Source organism: Bidens hawaiensis, unplaced genomic scaffold, assembly GCF_021521415.1.
Source record: "Bidens hawaiensis isolate Kalapana, Puna unplaced genomic scaffold, B.hawaiensis_p1.1 tig00030599_1, whole genome shotgun sequence".
In the NCBI taxonomy this organism is placed as follows: Eukaryota; Viridiplantae; Streptophyta; class Magnoliopsida; order Asterales; family Asteraceae; genus Bidens; species Bidens hawaiensis.
The window spans coordinates 248,640-263,502 of record NW_027495116.1 but is presented as its reverse complement, the minus strand read 5'-3'; positions in this window follow the sequence as shown (position 1 = coordinate 263,502).

Below are 14,863 nucleotides of genomic sequence, written 5' to 3'. Positions count from 1 at the left end.
GACTTGGGTTCTACACGCGTTAGTTTGTTCAGGCCCCATTACTCTGCGCTTTTGTACGACTGGCGTAACAGCCGGATCGCACTTGAGCTTATGCTCCGCCTTACTTCGGGGTACACCAGTCATGTCACCTGGTGTCCACGCAAAGATGTCAGCGTTTTTCTGCAGTAAGCGTTTGAGTAAGGTGCGGGTGGGATCAACGATTGTTGGTCCAATGGTAACGGCCTGGTCGGGGTATTTGCCATTGAAGGCCCATTTTTCCGGTTCAGTGATGGTTGGTTTAGCCATTTTCGGTTTGGGTTTAGATGAGACAGATGCGATGCATACCTGGGGAATGCCAGTGATCATTGCTACACCCTCAGCTGTTGGCCATCCCATCATGCCGTGGACTGAAGATACCACGGCGTTGAATCTTGCCATCCCGTCTCTTCCGAATAGGATGTCGTACGTGTGGTGTGGCTTTCTCATCACGACAAAATCCACGTCTTCTGTGCGTGAATGATTCCCATCGGTAAGAGTAACGGGGAAAGATAGGATACCCAGGGGGGTTTCTGTACTACCGTCAAACCCTTCCATTGAAGCGTAGACCGTTTCCAAGCGTTCTTTGTCTTCATCATCCAGCTTATCAAAGAACTGCCTGTACATCACTGTCGACGAAGCGCCGTTGTCAGCAAGAGTGCGGGAATTGATGTAATGCCCCAGCTGGCTTTTGATGACGATGGGGCCTTCTTTGCTGGGGCCTCCTGGCACTCGCGGGAAGCGCACCTCAGCTTCCTTCCACGCGCATGGTTCTGTCACTCGTCTTTTTCTTCCTCTGACCTTGCCATGAACCATGTTGATGCTGATGTCGACGGGCTTTCGTTCGTTACCTCTGTACCGGTTGTCATTCCTTCCTCCCTTCTTGATTGATGCCACGAGATGTGCAAGTCTTCCATCCTTGACAAATATCTCAACAATATCCTTCAGGGATGTGCACTCTTCAGTACCATGACCCTTTGTCCCGTGGAAATCACAGGATTTGCTTTGATCCGCATTAGGTTTCTGCCGGATCAATGGGGCTTTTGGCCATGGCAATTTTTCCGTGGCAAATATCTCCGTGACGCTCTTGGTGAGTGGCGTCCACCGGTGTTTTCGGTTTGAGGGGTGTGTGTTGTCCCTTCCGCCAACAAGAGGGCGAGAGCTGGATGAGGTGTCAAAGTTTACCCTTGACTGCCAAATACCTAGCCGCCTCTTTTTGTTCTGCCGGGCGATCCTAACGTTGTTCTCCCTTGTCATCTGCGTGTAGAGGTGTGTATTCTGGGGAAGATCTCTTCCCAGCTGCTTCTCCGTCTCGGCAAAGCGCTTGGCTGCCGTCATGATGGCATCCCATGTGGATGGCATGCCGTCCTTACCCGTCAATGTGCGGATAAGCTCTGGGTACTCGGCGCCCTGGATGAAAGCGGCGCGAACAAGATCTTCACTTATGTTGCCCAGACTCAGCTTCTTGGAGTTGAAGCGGGTGATGAAGTCTAGTAAAGATTCATCCTCCTCTCTAACGCAGTTGAGGATCGTCCACTGCTCTTCAGTATACTTCCTCTGCTGGCTGAAGTGTTGGCTGAACTTGTTCTGAAAGTCCGCCCAGTCATATATGTGGTGGACCGGTAAACGATCGAACCATGCCCTGGCTGCTCCGACCAGAGTCATCTGGAACATGTAACACCATGTGGGTTCCGTCCAGTTACTGACGGTAGCCCCCGCAATGAACCTGTTCAAATGGTCGTCTGGGTCGGATAGACCATCATAAGTGCCAATGTTGGACATTTGTTTGGCACTTCTCGGGGCGATTGCTTCCGCAATATCCCTTGCAAATTTTGACTTTCCTGCATTCGTAGCAGTTGGTCTGAAGGTTTTGGAGAAGTCACGCGGGTTTCTCTCCGCATTTGTTGGTTTAAAGGCTTCCCCAAAATTCCTTTTTGGCTGGGAGTCCGTTTCCTTACGCTTCCCTTTCGCCTTATGGCGAGGGTTTGCATCGGTATCGGACTCCTCCCTCTCGTCATCTGAGTACTCGCCCTCGCTGTTCATAATGAGGTGTTGGCGAGTACTGCCGAATTCGTCAGCCTGTTGAACTGAACGCAAGCGTTCGTCCAATTCAGCTTGGAACTCTTTCTGACGTGCTTCGGCCCACGCCTTCACTTGATCTAGTGTTTGGCGAGGGACCCTCGTTCGTTTTTCCAGCTGGGTATCGGTGAACCCCAGTGGAATATTTACTGCACTTGCCCCGGCTTGGGTAGTCGGGGTAGTGTTCGTAAGGATTGTATAACCGCCGGTGTTCCCCCCAGTTGCTGGGGTTGTTACCGGGGTTTCTTGGTCGGTTACTGGCCTTTGGACCGGAGTAACGTTAACCATTTCTTCAGAAAATTTGAAAAAACTAAATTAGTTCTAGCTTTTATGCACGGATGGCGCCAATGAAGAAACACTAAGTGACCCGGTGCAGATTATAGATAATCTGGGGGTTAAGTAATGTTTCCCACGAGAATGAGGTCCAACAGAGATGGTTGTTCTTCAGGGAACCTGCAAAACAAACACCGTAAGCTCGTCACTGAGAAGGGGGGGGGGGGTTCCTCCTTGTGACCACCCTCCGGCGTGAGAATCAGACTAGATTGCTCTGAATATAAGTGTATATTAAGAGATTGCTAGATAACAGGATAGCAGATGATCTTACCATTCCAAGATGTTGGAGTATTTATAGCCGAAGGTAGGTTTCCTAGAAGGTACAGCCGGCTGAATAGTATTCCTGTTCTACCAACAGTGGACTATGCACAGGCCATACTGGTTGGTGGGTAGGTTACGGCCAACAGTAACAAAGTCGGCTGCACTATTCCACCAACTGTAGATTATGCACGTCCCACCTACTGTGGATTGTACGCAGGCCATGCTGGTTGGTGAATAGGTTACGGCCAACAGTAACACTATTCCACCAACTGTAGGCTGCGCATGCCCCACAGTAAGGGTTGGTGAGTAGGCAGCGGCTAATAGTGACAAACAGTACTAGAGGGTGCTCCTCCTCGCACTGTTGTCGGTGAGCTGTCACCCTGTGATTGGCTCATGGGCTGTTCTGGTCAGATCGTCTGTCCTATCCATACCTTGGTAGGTATAGTACAAAAGATCTTTCAGAATCATACGGACTGGCTCATTTAGGCGGGCTTGTTCCCGCCTTGCTCATTCCTTCATGTGACTACTGAAGTAGCTAGTGTCTTGTGCGTGTAGCCCTGCTGTCTGCGGGTAGCCTTCCCTGATGGCTTGTATCCGCAACTGCGGGAACAGGCGGGGTACTTCACCATTGGGAGGCTTTCCCTGCGTGTACAGCTTGCGTACTGCGCGTAAGGTTCTCTGAGCATGGTGGGTCCTGCGGGAGCAGATGGCCTTTGCGCAGACGTCCCTGTTCAAGGTGAGTCCTGCGGGACCAACTGGGCTCTGCTGGGACCTACCTCTTCAGAACCCAAACCTAAAGCTGGCCTAAAACCTTCTTAAATCCTAACAACCGTAAGGTGTTATGTTTGGTAATCAGGTATCCAAGAACTATTGGAAGTTAATCTTGAAATGAGTTAAAAGATAAAGATGAAGGGCTAAATGAAATAGATTAATTAATCAGTATTTAATCAATAGTTTGAATGTTTAAAGTTATTGTTATTAAGTTTGTTTATTTGCATGTTTATCTTATTAGTTGAGTAAACTGTGGTTTTCGTCTCTGTGGTTTGTCTAAATTTGTGGTTTTAGTCCAATAGTTTTAAATTTGCGATTTTCGTCATTGTGGTTTTATTTTACTTGCAATTAAACCCGAATTCACTAACCCCGTTAAGTTTGGTCATTAAACCCATCAGCGTTCCCCTCATGTGAGGGGCAAATTTGTCTTTTTCTCCCCAAATACAACTCAGCCCCTCACGTGTTGGGGCTTGCGAATTAGGATTGGGGTTTACTTTGGGAGGAAAAGGATAAAACTGCCCTGACGTGAGGGGCACGCTGATGGGTTTCACGACCAAACTTAACAGTGTCAGTGAATTCAGGTTTAACTGCAAGTTAATTGAAACCATGGGGATGAGAATCGCAAATTTAAAACTTTTGGACTAAAACCGTAAATTTGAACAAACCACGGGGATGAAAACCGCAGTTTACTCTTATTAGTTTCAATGTCTAGAAAGTATAAGTTTGAGTTATCGCATCTTTAAAAAGTTAATTAGTATACTTAGATGGTTAACACTATGTAATTTATGTGTAGGTGTCAAGAATATAATAAACGAAAATAGCCGATCTTGGTTGATATCGAAATTTCGTGTTCATGTTTATTCTCTTGGGCCTGATTTCCAAAAAGAACCAACTAGTGGATGGCATTTCTTCTGGAAAGATATTTTAAAAGAAGGTTAAAGATGGCGTAAATGAAGAATGGAATTTTATAAAGAGGTGGCTTTTCTTCCGGAATAATATTTTCTAAAGAGACGATTTTGACCATTGAGAGTTAAGCAAATACCCTCTGGGCCCGGTCATTGACCCAATACCTTTTGGGCCCGTTCTAATGTGAGGGCTAAAGTCTTGACATTGTCCTTTGAATGTATTACTTCGTATCAAATTAGTTGTAATTCGGTAATTGTAGTATACCAATATGTTAGCATAATATAATAGCATCTATGCTTGTTAACGAAGGTAATTAAAAAAGAAATTAAACAAGTTTAAAAATAATGTTTCATTTCAAAATTTTGTCAGCTTGGTGAAGAGCATCAATGGCAAACAATCCATGAAAAACAACTTGAACAACGCAAATAGTTGCTCCATTTGGCTATTTCCGACGCTAGAGTTAGCTAGTCATGGGTGGGTGAAAGCAATGACAATTTCACGGCCAAATTCATCCATGACAAACTTGACAAATTGGTGGCTTATAACATTGATATAAAATTCTCTTGGAATAATTGGGTTCCTTTATAAATGCTTTTGTGCGAAGAACGGAAATGATTAAAATGTTGTATGTGGTGGTGGTTGTGAACTACCGGAGACGGAAGGACATTTGTAAATCTAGTGTAACTTGGATAAAATTTTGCCCCCTATGTTTGATTTCTCAGTTAGGGATAGTACAAATGTTCACAAGATTATGCAAAGCAGTAGCCCAATGTGCAAGTTGTTGCAAACGATAATCCTCATCACGTGTTGGTGCCTTTGGAGAGGCCGAAATGATTTTAGTTTTCAACAAACCCACCCCGACTCTCAAACTTGTCGAAGAATTAAGTTGCTCGAGTTTCTTTGGGTAAAGAATAGAGTTATATTGGTTTTAGTTGTTTTATTTCAATTTTTGATATCTTTAGTTAACAAAGTGAGTGTGCATGTAATTTGGGTATCTCTACTACCATCTTGTTGGTAGTGACATGTTTATATTAATGCAAGCTTATTGTTATTTATCAGAAAACTATAATCTTAGCTTATTGTTATTTGTCAGAAAACTATAATCTTATTGAATCGAACAAATAACGAAAAAACACGATAGAGATCTTTAATTCAACATAAACAAAATATACAATCAACAATTGTTCTAGGGAAAGACTAATAAACAGATTTAGCAATCACCATTGTGATGATTGAATACAATTGCTATAGAATCCAAAAGAAAAGATCAAACCCTAGATCATGAACAAAGAAGAAACAAGATCTAAATTCAGGTTGTATCTCGAATGAATAACCCATACGTTTAACATAACTATTATGTTATTTAAAACAAACGCATGGGCCTTGGGCCTTGACCTTCATAAGCTTCCATCCAGCCCATCAGACTTTAGCCCATCTCATGTGCAATCCTAGGCTTCTAGCCATTAGCTCCAAGCCCAATAACATGTGACAAACAACGGATATAATAATTATGAGAAAACAACTATGTGTTTGATATTTGAATTGACACTATATATTTTTAACATTATTAAAAAAGATAATGAAATACAAACCTTTTTAAATATATATTTATGGTTAACATTAAAAGATCACACTTTATTAAGTAAAGCATAAAATTATAAACAAATCTTTCAATAATAATGCTTACATATCTAACTATCTATATAATTGCTACTACAAAATCCTATGTGTCGCTCTCACGTCGCTCCCCACCTCCTCTAAAACCACCAGATTGTTTGATTTCTAAATGCTGAAATCTCATTGATTTAACCCGGTTTTCACCCGTTTAGGTTATAAACGGGTTATAATATCATAAGCAAACGTTGGTTGATTATAATTTGTGAATCACAAACACCTTAGTAAACCTTTATAATCTCTACTTCGGCTCTCATTCAGCGTCGTATTTCTCTGTTTCCCTCAATTTCTCCATCTAATTCCTCCCCTCATCAGATGAGGATTATCCCAATTAGTAACAATCTTCTGATACTCTTGTAACATTCGTCATTTTCGATTTTTTTGTATTTGTATTTGTATCAAAACCCGACCCGATTTGTAAACCAAATCTTTCACTAATATAAAATGTTGGATTTTTATGTTTCATATTCATCTCTTACCTTTTGGATTTGCTACTAGATTGTATTATTTAAACCTTTTTTTTAAAAAAAAAAACACATGCAAGTATTGATATAAAACAAGAAAAACAAGTTTGACTCCTTCCCTATATAAACAACCCCATCCTCTTCATTATTCTTTGCTCATTCATCTTCTTTCTCTCCCAAATAAAGTTCATATCTCTAACCTCTAAGGTTCTTAATAATCAAGAAATAACCTTCTTTAATTCTTGTTTGTTACTTATTAATTCATATCTTGTGGCACAACATATATATAATATGCACCCCTTGTTTCCTTCGGATTTCATCTTCTTCGGGAGGTGATATGCTACAAGGCAAGGCTACATGGAGAACTCTTTGTAGTTCTTGTTTATACTATTTTCCTTTAATGCTTTCCTAGTCTTGTTCATACTGTAAGTAGTTTAGCTTTTAATTCATGTTTAAAGAGTTTCATGGTATTGGTTATGAAGTCACTAATCTCGGTTTTATCCCGAGATTAGACCCGAATCAAGACCAAACCAAGACCAAACTCTTGTTTACTAGTCTTGTTTATACTATTTCCCTTTAATGCTTTTGTTTATATTGTAAGTAGTTTAGTTTTAATTCATGTTTAAAGAGTTCCATGGTGTTGGGTATGAAGTCACTAGTCTCGGTTTCATCCCGAGATTAGACCCGAATCAAGACCGAACCAAGACCGAACTCTTGTTTACTAGCTTTTGTTTTAAATAGTTTTGTTTACTAGTTTTGTTTAAAATAGTTAAATAAACATGTTTATGAAAGATTTGAACCTTGTAACTTCTAAAACCATTTTGATAGTTCTATGGTATTTGGGTATGTGGAAACCATCCTCGGTATCATTCCGAGTCAAGGACCGAACCAAAACCGAACTAAACCGAGTTCACTTGCCTAAGACACACAAGTGTGTTTTTGGCCATCGAAACTCATCTTTTCTTCCAGAATGTATTTTAAACTAATTTTAAGTATTTTATCAACTTACTTGGTGTGTCGGTATCCAACTTGATCTTATAACAAGCTTGGACCGGTGATACCAAATACACACTTAACGGACGTTAAGGTTCTTCATAATAGAACTATATACTTGGTTAAGTCTTTCGATTTTATTGAGTTATCTCAAAACATTTTGGAAAGTTAACTTTGAGTTTAGTTAATTATCTAGACCCAAGTTAACAAATCCGAACACTCGATTAAAACCTTGTTTTGGTGTTCATATACCCAAAGGGTCTTGCATTAGTGCATTATAGCCCACATAAGTTACTTAACATAGGTTGAGTAATAATTATGAATGAAATACCAAGACCCGGTTTCGGGTAAACTTACTTTTTAGAACATGTCTTTAATTTCCCAAGTATTTACATTTTTAAACCATAAACTTCATTTATTTACTTTACTTGTCATATTTTATTTTAAACCCTTCTAAGACTACCTACTAAATTAAGACCCGTTTAATCTAGGTCTTGCTCGTTAAACCCGGTCTCCGATTATTCACGAATCAATCTTTCAAGTTACTTAGTTAACGTGAGTACATTTCATCCCCCGTTTTCACTTTTATCTTTTGGGGGTAACATGCATACTTATTCAAACAAAAATGATTTATATTATACTCATTTCTCAAACCACAAACTTTAGGGTATATGATGCTAGAATACTTGCTCTATTGTGTGTTATATGTCTCATATGCTTTACGTGCGCGAGTGTTTATTTTTATGTTGTTGTTGAGCCTCATTAAGTATGATCATACGCTCCCCTAACTACTAGCCTTGTGCTAGTAGAATAGGGCCTCATTATCCAAATATGTCGGTATTCTTACCGATTAGAAAGGATCCTCATTTACATATGTTTTATATACCATGATTGATGCTTTTATTTATAGTCTCATATACGTTTGTGGATTTCACTCATATTATATATACTCAAAACTATGAAATTGCTCACCAACATACGTGTTGACAAATGTTATTTTATGCATGTTACAGGTTTGATTATTACTTGAGTTGGAGTTTGAAGACGTCATTCTATTTTGATACCGCTAGGTTATTAGAAGAATGAACAATATCTATTTCTTATGTTTTGATGTTATTTGTATGAACAATATGTGTTACTTTGGTGATTGAATGAAATTAATGAGTTGATTAAATATTGTCACTTTAATAGTGTCTTGTGTATTTGTCCAATCACGTTACACCCCGGCATGTTCCGCCGCCTTTGGTCGGGGTGTGACAACTCTCCTCCTCCACTATCGATACTCCATCCGGCAGTGGCGTCTAATACTGCATCCTCTATTTTGGTTCAAACAGTTATGGTATTATTATTCATCTTTTTCTATCAATTTTGGGTGAGAGAGAGAGAGATAATGGCTTTTGATTTTCTATCTTTTCCGTTTAATTTGTGATGGGGTTACAGAAAGATGATGCTCCGTTTTATTTCTGTCAATTATTTGTAATCCTTTCGCTTAACTCCTTCCTAGAAATATTGGTGGGTTTGGGTTTGGGTTCGGGTTCGGGTATGTAACATTTACACTTTTCTTGAAGTGTTAGTTTGTTATGCGTTTTGAAACAGCTACCGGTTCCGGGTCTATATCCTTACAAAAATACCTGAGTTCTGTTATACAAGATCACAAGAATATCGTTCAGAAGTTTGATTAATTGACTACATCAAGACTTGCAGTCTTATTTTTATTTGGAGGCTCTTTGGCATAAGCATGAAAACCTGCTCTTGATACTCACAATGATGGTGATTTTTATTTGTTTGTTTTTTTTTTGTGGACTCTTTTTTTAACTTTAAATTATTTACATTATGGCAGACTTTGGAGAAGAAAGCACAAGTTGAAGTTAATATAGACCAAAAGAAAAATTCTTGATTATAGAACTGACCAAACCTTGCTGCAAAGGAACAAAGGATGACCGGATATTTGAAATAGTAGGTTAAAGTGCAGGTTTTACATAAAGGGCATTCTAGGCAAGATTAAAAACATTTGGTACAATGGTAAGTGGGTAACAGTCTGCAGAAGTTTATGTTAGCTATTGTACAAATCTGAATCGAGTCAGAATCTGTTTTAGCTACGGGCCAACTTTGAAACCCACATAATTATATCATGTTTACCGGCTTCCATATTTCATTGCATCCGATGAACCTTTCTAATAGCCCAACATATCAACTAAAGTTGACGACAAAATTTATTTTCGGACTTACATTGTAATTTTTCATTCCTTTTTAATGATTGAATGTTTAGAGTACTGATTAAGAATTTCGGACATTGTCAGACATTGAAGTAGTTCATTGGCTATGCTGAGGTGGAAGTGGCAAATGTTACAACTTACTATACTGTTGTGGTAAATCTCAATACATTTTACTATTATAAGATTATAATGTTCTCTAAAACAGAAACCAAGTGAAACTAAGTTTCTTTTGGATTATAATCAATTTAGTTGTTTACATTATAGGGTAAAAGTTTTGATGAATTGACACTATATTTTGGTGAAGACCTTGTCAAATGCGCTTTCAAACAAGGTAACTTTCTAATAACTATTTAGGGCAACATCAAATTTTGATGTGGAAGTGTTGACGTGTTGACTTATAAACGAGTCAAATAAGGTGTTATTTTATCTCTAACGGGCCTAATTATGTGTGTTTATTTTTGGGCAGCTACTCAAATCCTTTGCAACTCTGTGAGATTATTAAAAAAAATCCATGAGGAGAATCTTAAACACGCTGAACTTGATAGAAAGAAAGTCGAAAAGAAGGCCGCAATGGATATCTTGGTTCGGGTCAGAATGTTTTTGACAATTTACTTAATTGTCGAGTCGCTTTTTTGTTCGGCTCATAATGGGTTCGGGCTACAACGGAACTTCTATTAAAATGGTGATTCGGATTCTGGCCATAATAGGTCTAAAATAAAAAAAATGGTCATCATGGTTTGGGTCGGAACGGTTTTTACAAATACTTGCATATTTGGATTCGGGCTAGAACATGTCTTTTAAAATTTTGGATATCTTGGTTCGGGTCAGAATGTGCTTTGACAAATTACTTAATTTTTTATTCGTTTTTATTTTTCACATCTTTAAATAACATATGCATGTATGGTTTTTGGTTTGGTTCATAATGGGATTGGGCCACAACGGGTCTTTTAGAAAAATGGTTATTCGGATTCAAGCCATATTGGCTCTAAAATAAAATATGGTCATCATGGTTAGGGTCGGAATGCTTTTTGACAAAATATTTACTTATTTGTTTAAAAGTCAAATTATTTGGATTCGGACTAGAACATGTCATGTTGAATTACCTTTATATTGAATTCTTATATACATTCATCTAATGTTGATGAATATATTCACTTGACATGTGGTTTGGGGTACAAATATATTTAGTGGTTTTAAGTTCTATTTTACTCTAGATTTTTGTAGCTTCTTACGAAGGATATTTACTTGACTTATAATTTGTGTGGTTCTGCATAGTAAGCCAATACCAATAAATAATGACACCGAAGGTAAGGAAACAGGTTAGGTGACATATGAAGTCGAGTCGGCTTATGAGTCAGCTTTTGTATATGTCTATTGTTAACTAATTGGCGAGCTCCCGGAATAGTCGGAGCCATACCCAACCGAAAAAGGATGTTATCCAGGCGCAATTCAAGTAATTGTAGTAAAACCTGACCTGTTGACCCCTTTGCCTTTCCGGCGATACGAACATATTTAATAATTGTCGTTTAGTTTTGAATTTTACAAAAGAACACAAACAAGTGTTACTTTTATGGAGTTTGACCTTATATCTAATTAATATGTTGAATGGTTTGATAGTTTCCCCCACTTATTCATTCTCATAGCATTGTCTTTTTTTTATGCAGGTCTAGAGACTCTGAAACTAAATTCAAGATATGGGCTATGACGTGTGATAAAATTTAAACACGCATTAATATAAGAAAGTGTATGCGCTACTATGTTCATTTTTTATTTGTTGACTTATGGGAGTCAAACTTTGTAATTTTCAAATTCGTATGAGTTAGTATGTTCTTGATCTTAAAAGTGGTCTTGGTACTCATAATTAACAAACTTCCTTACACATATTAACACCGGTAAGAGTAGGGGAACCCAGTAGTACACTTCTTATAAGCTTTTAGCTTTGCCTTATGTCATAGATCTTAACATCCGTGAAGCACACGTGTTTATCACAACTAATGGGCATTCTTTGTATGCATTGTCATGGATCGATGACCCTTTAAGGTACTAATGATTACTAGGTCTACTATATAGTTCATATATTCATTATGAGTGTCTATTTCAGATTGATTCTCTCTCTTTTACCATGTGAATTTTGATGTGTTTTTTAGTTATGATCTATTTGATTCATATCGTACAACCTCTCTTTATTTTTTTTTCTAAAGCTGAATTTGTTACATTGCACGCCGGATGCTTGATAATTCGCTTAAATGAAATTTGGATTATGACTTATGAGTGCAGAAAAGTAGAGGCAATCTTATATATACTTGGTGGTAGTTAATAGACTTTCAACCATGTGTTTACAGGATTAATAATAACTGAATGAATGTGTTTTGTGCTTTTGCATAAAGTTAGGGTAGGCGTGTTGTTGCATTAATAAATGAAAAAATAACTCAAATCCGGATGGGTTATTTCAGAAAGCCATTGATGAGGGGGAGACATTTGACGTTGTTATATCCATAAACATATTAATCTAAATTAAAAGACACCAAAGGTTAAAAAATATAATTAACGTAACAACCTAATACATATACGTATTAACTCAAAACAAAACTCAATTAAAAAATAAAACAAATAATTAGAAAAATGTAATTTCAAAATGATTAAAAATAAAAAACTTAAATAAACCCGCGTAACACACGGGCTAAAAGTTAGTTATTAATAATTCCTTATAAAAGTTGGTTAAACCTTTAAAACGACCAAACTCAACTTCACATAGTACTTATAAAGTACATGGCTCTTTGATTCTTATTGCTCCCACAACTCAACATAAGCAATATCATCAACCATATCCTCTTCGCCCGAATCCTCCACATGCCAGAACGACATCATCTCGTTCTCAAACGTTAATCCTGGAAACGTGCTAGCCATTTCAACAATATTTTGGCTAACCCAATTATCAAGATCTTGCATTTGCTTGTCATGATCAAAAAGTACTGAGGTTGATCGAAAAATAAATAAGACGAGTCATCATTGTTTTCATTGATGGGTAGCACATCTATATCCATCATCGAGGTTTGACCAATGTCATCATCATCGTTCATAATTTCAATTAAATCTCTAAGCAGCCCTTCATCTAATTCCATGTTTTCTAGCAGGTCTTCAAAATCATCAGTTAATGACACCATGGCTATATGCAAAACAAAAGAGTTTGATAACTTTGTTGTTTCTAAGATGAAAGCTAGGTTGAAGGGATGCATAATGTGAATGAAAAATGTGTCTTAAGTAGCTACACAATTGATAAAAACATATACCTAAACTTACTTCAAGTTGATAAACAAACACGCAATGACTCGTCGGTATCAACCAAAAGGACACGGTACTAATGTTATCAAGATCCAAATTTCCATTTATGTTTAAGAGTGAACGTGGTGCGCCTATTTAAAATAAAATTGACGGAGACTCGTCTAGATATCGATTTCCTCGTGACCATACCGTTAACATGCAAGATTCCTTGTTTAATTCGGTAAATACAGCTAATAAGAAATTGCACATGATGTTATTTAAATAGATATGTTTTTGAAGTTTGTTACGGAACTTTTTGGATAAAAGTGTCTATCATCTCCACGTGAATAGATTATCGTTTAAAGGCGTTTCGATTCCCATCATATAAACACGCTAATTAGATTTTCGAATACTATTTTGGGAATTAGGCAGGTGGGAGGCTGTCAAGATCATTATACAAAGTGGATGAGTGATACTAAAATTAGGCAAGTTGCTCACGTGGTGATAAAGTTAGCATATGCTTGCACATGTTGCATTTTTACACATGCTACTTGACAAACACATGTTCTTTTAAACGTAACTTTTATCAAATAATTTCAACCAAAAAAATGAAGAACGGAATAAATGACAGATAGGCAAATGATTTTCGAATTAAGGAATAAGCATCAAGGATGGAGGATAAGCTTCTGACGCGGAGGAGATATGCGGAAGAGAGAAGTTATTGTATGTGGGAGATACTAGCTGGTTTTATGAGAAGGGGGGGGGGGGGGGGGGGAAATGAGTGTTAGTGATGTTTGTTGATATATTTAGTTGAATTTTTACTATTATTAGAGACAAGTTAGCATCACTATAATTATTGTTGACTTGTCTCATTAGTTTTCATTGTTGTCTATTTTGTAACATCACTATATGTGAATAGATAGATTTATATAAGTTATTCACATGATAGAAAAACATTATTCACACATTTAGTTTTTTCTTCGTTTCAATTTTAACATGGTATAATAGCTAAATCTTTAACCTAAATCATACGTATATCTTCTTTCTTTCTTTTTTTTTGCCACGCACAATGGTTGATTCGAAGGTAGTCCAATTTTTTTTTGCCATGTACAATGGTTGATTCGGAGGTAGTCCAAAGCCGTCATAAACAACCACCACACAACTATAGATCAAGAGCATCACTGGTTTTGTATCCGTTAAATTAACAATGAGAATTTTTTTCTCAAAACACTAGTTGGTAACCATCCTCAAGACATTGGAACATCATAGCACACCAAATCTATTACAAGTTTACAACGGATCATTGAACATGTTAACTGGTATGTACAAGTATGCAATAATTCTACCTTTGATCCAACACTCATGCACGTGGCCAACATCCCCCTTACAAGTTATAACAATGAAGTGACAATTTGAAAAATAAATTGGAACCAACAATTTTATTTAAAAAACCGTGTTGATAAAATGGAATTAAGAAACAAGAAATTGGAACCAAAGACTCCAACGTGGCAGTTTGGTCAACCGGATAAACGTTCAGGTCCAATCTCTTTTGGACCGAGCATATTTCAGCGGCCCAATCCCTACTGCCTCATTCGATTTTACATGGATATGAGTCATGACCCACAGGGAGAGGTGCACACAAAAACCCGAGCCCGGAATCGAACCCGAAATAAAAATCCGGAACCGGCTTTTTTAATACCCGGGGTTTTAATATCCGATCCCGTACCCGACCCTACCCGTATGGTACGGATAGGGTATGCATTTCAGTAGTAAAACCCGAACCCGAACCGGACCCGATTTGTACCCGGCAATACCCAAAAACCCGAACCGGTTTTTTCCAATACCCGAAACCGGGTATTTCAAATACCCGATGTATACCCGAAAAATAGC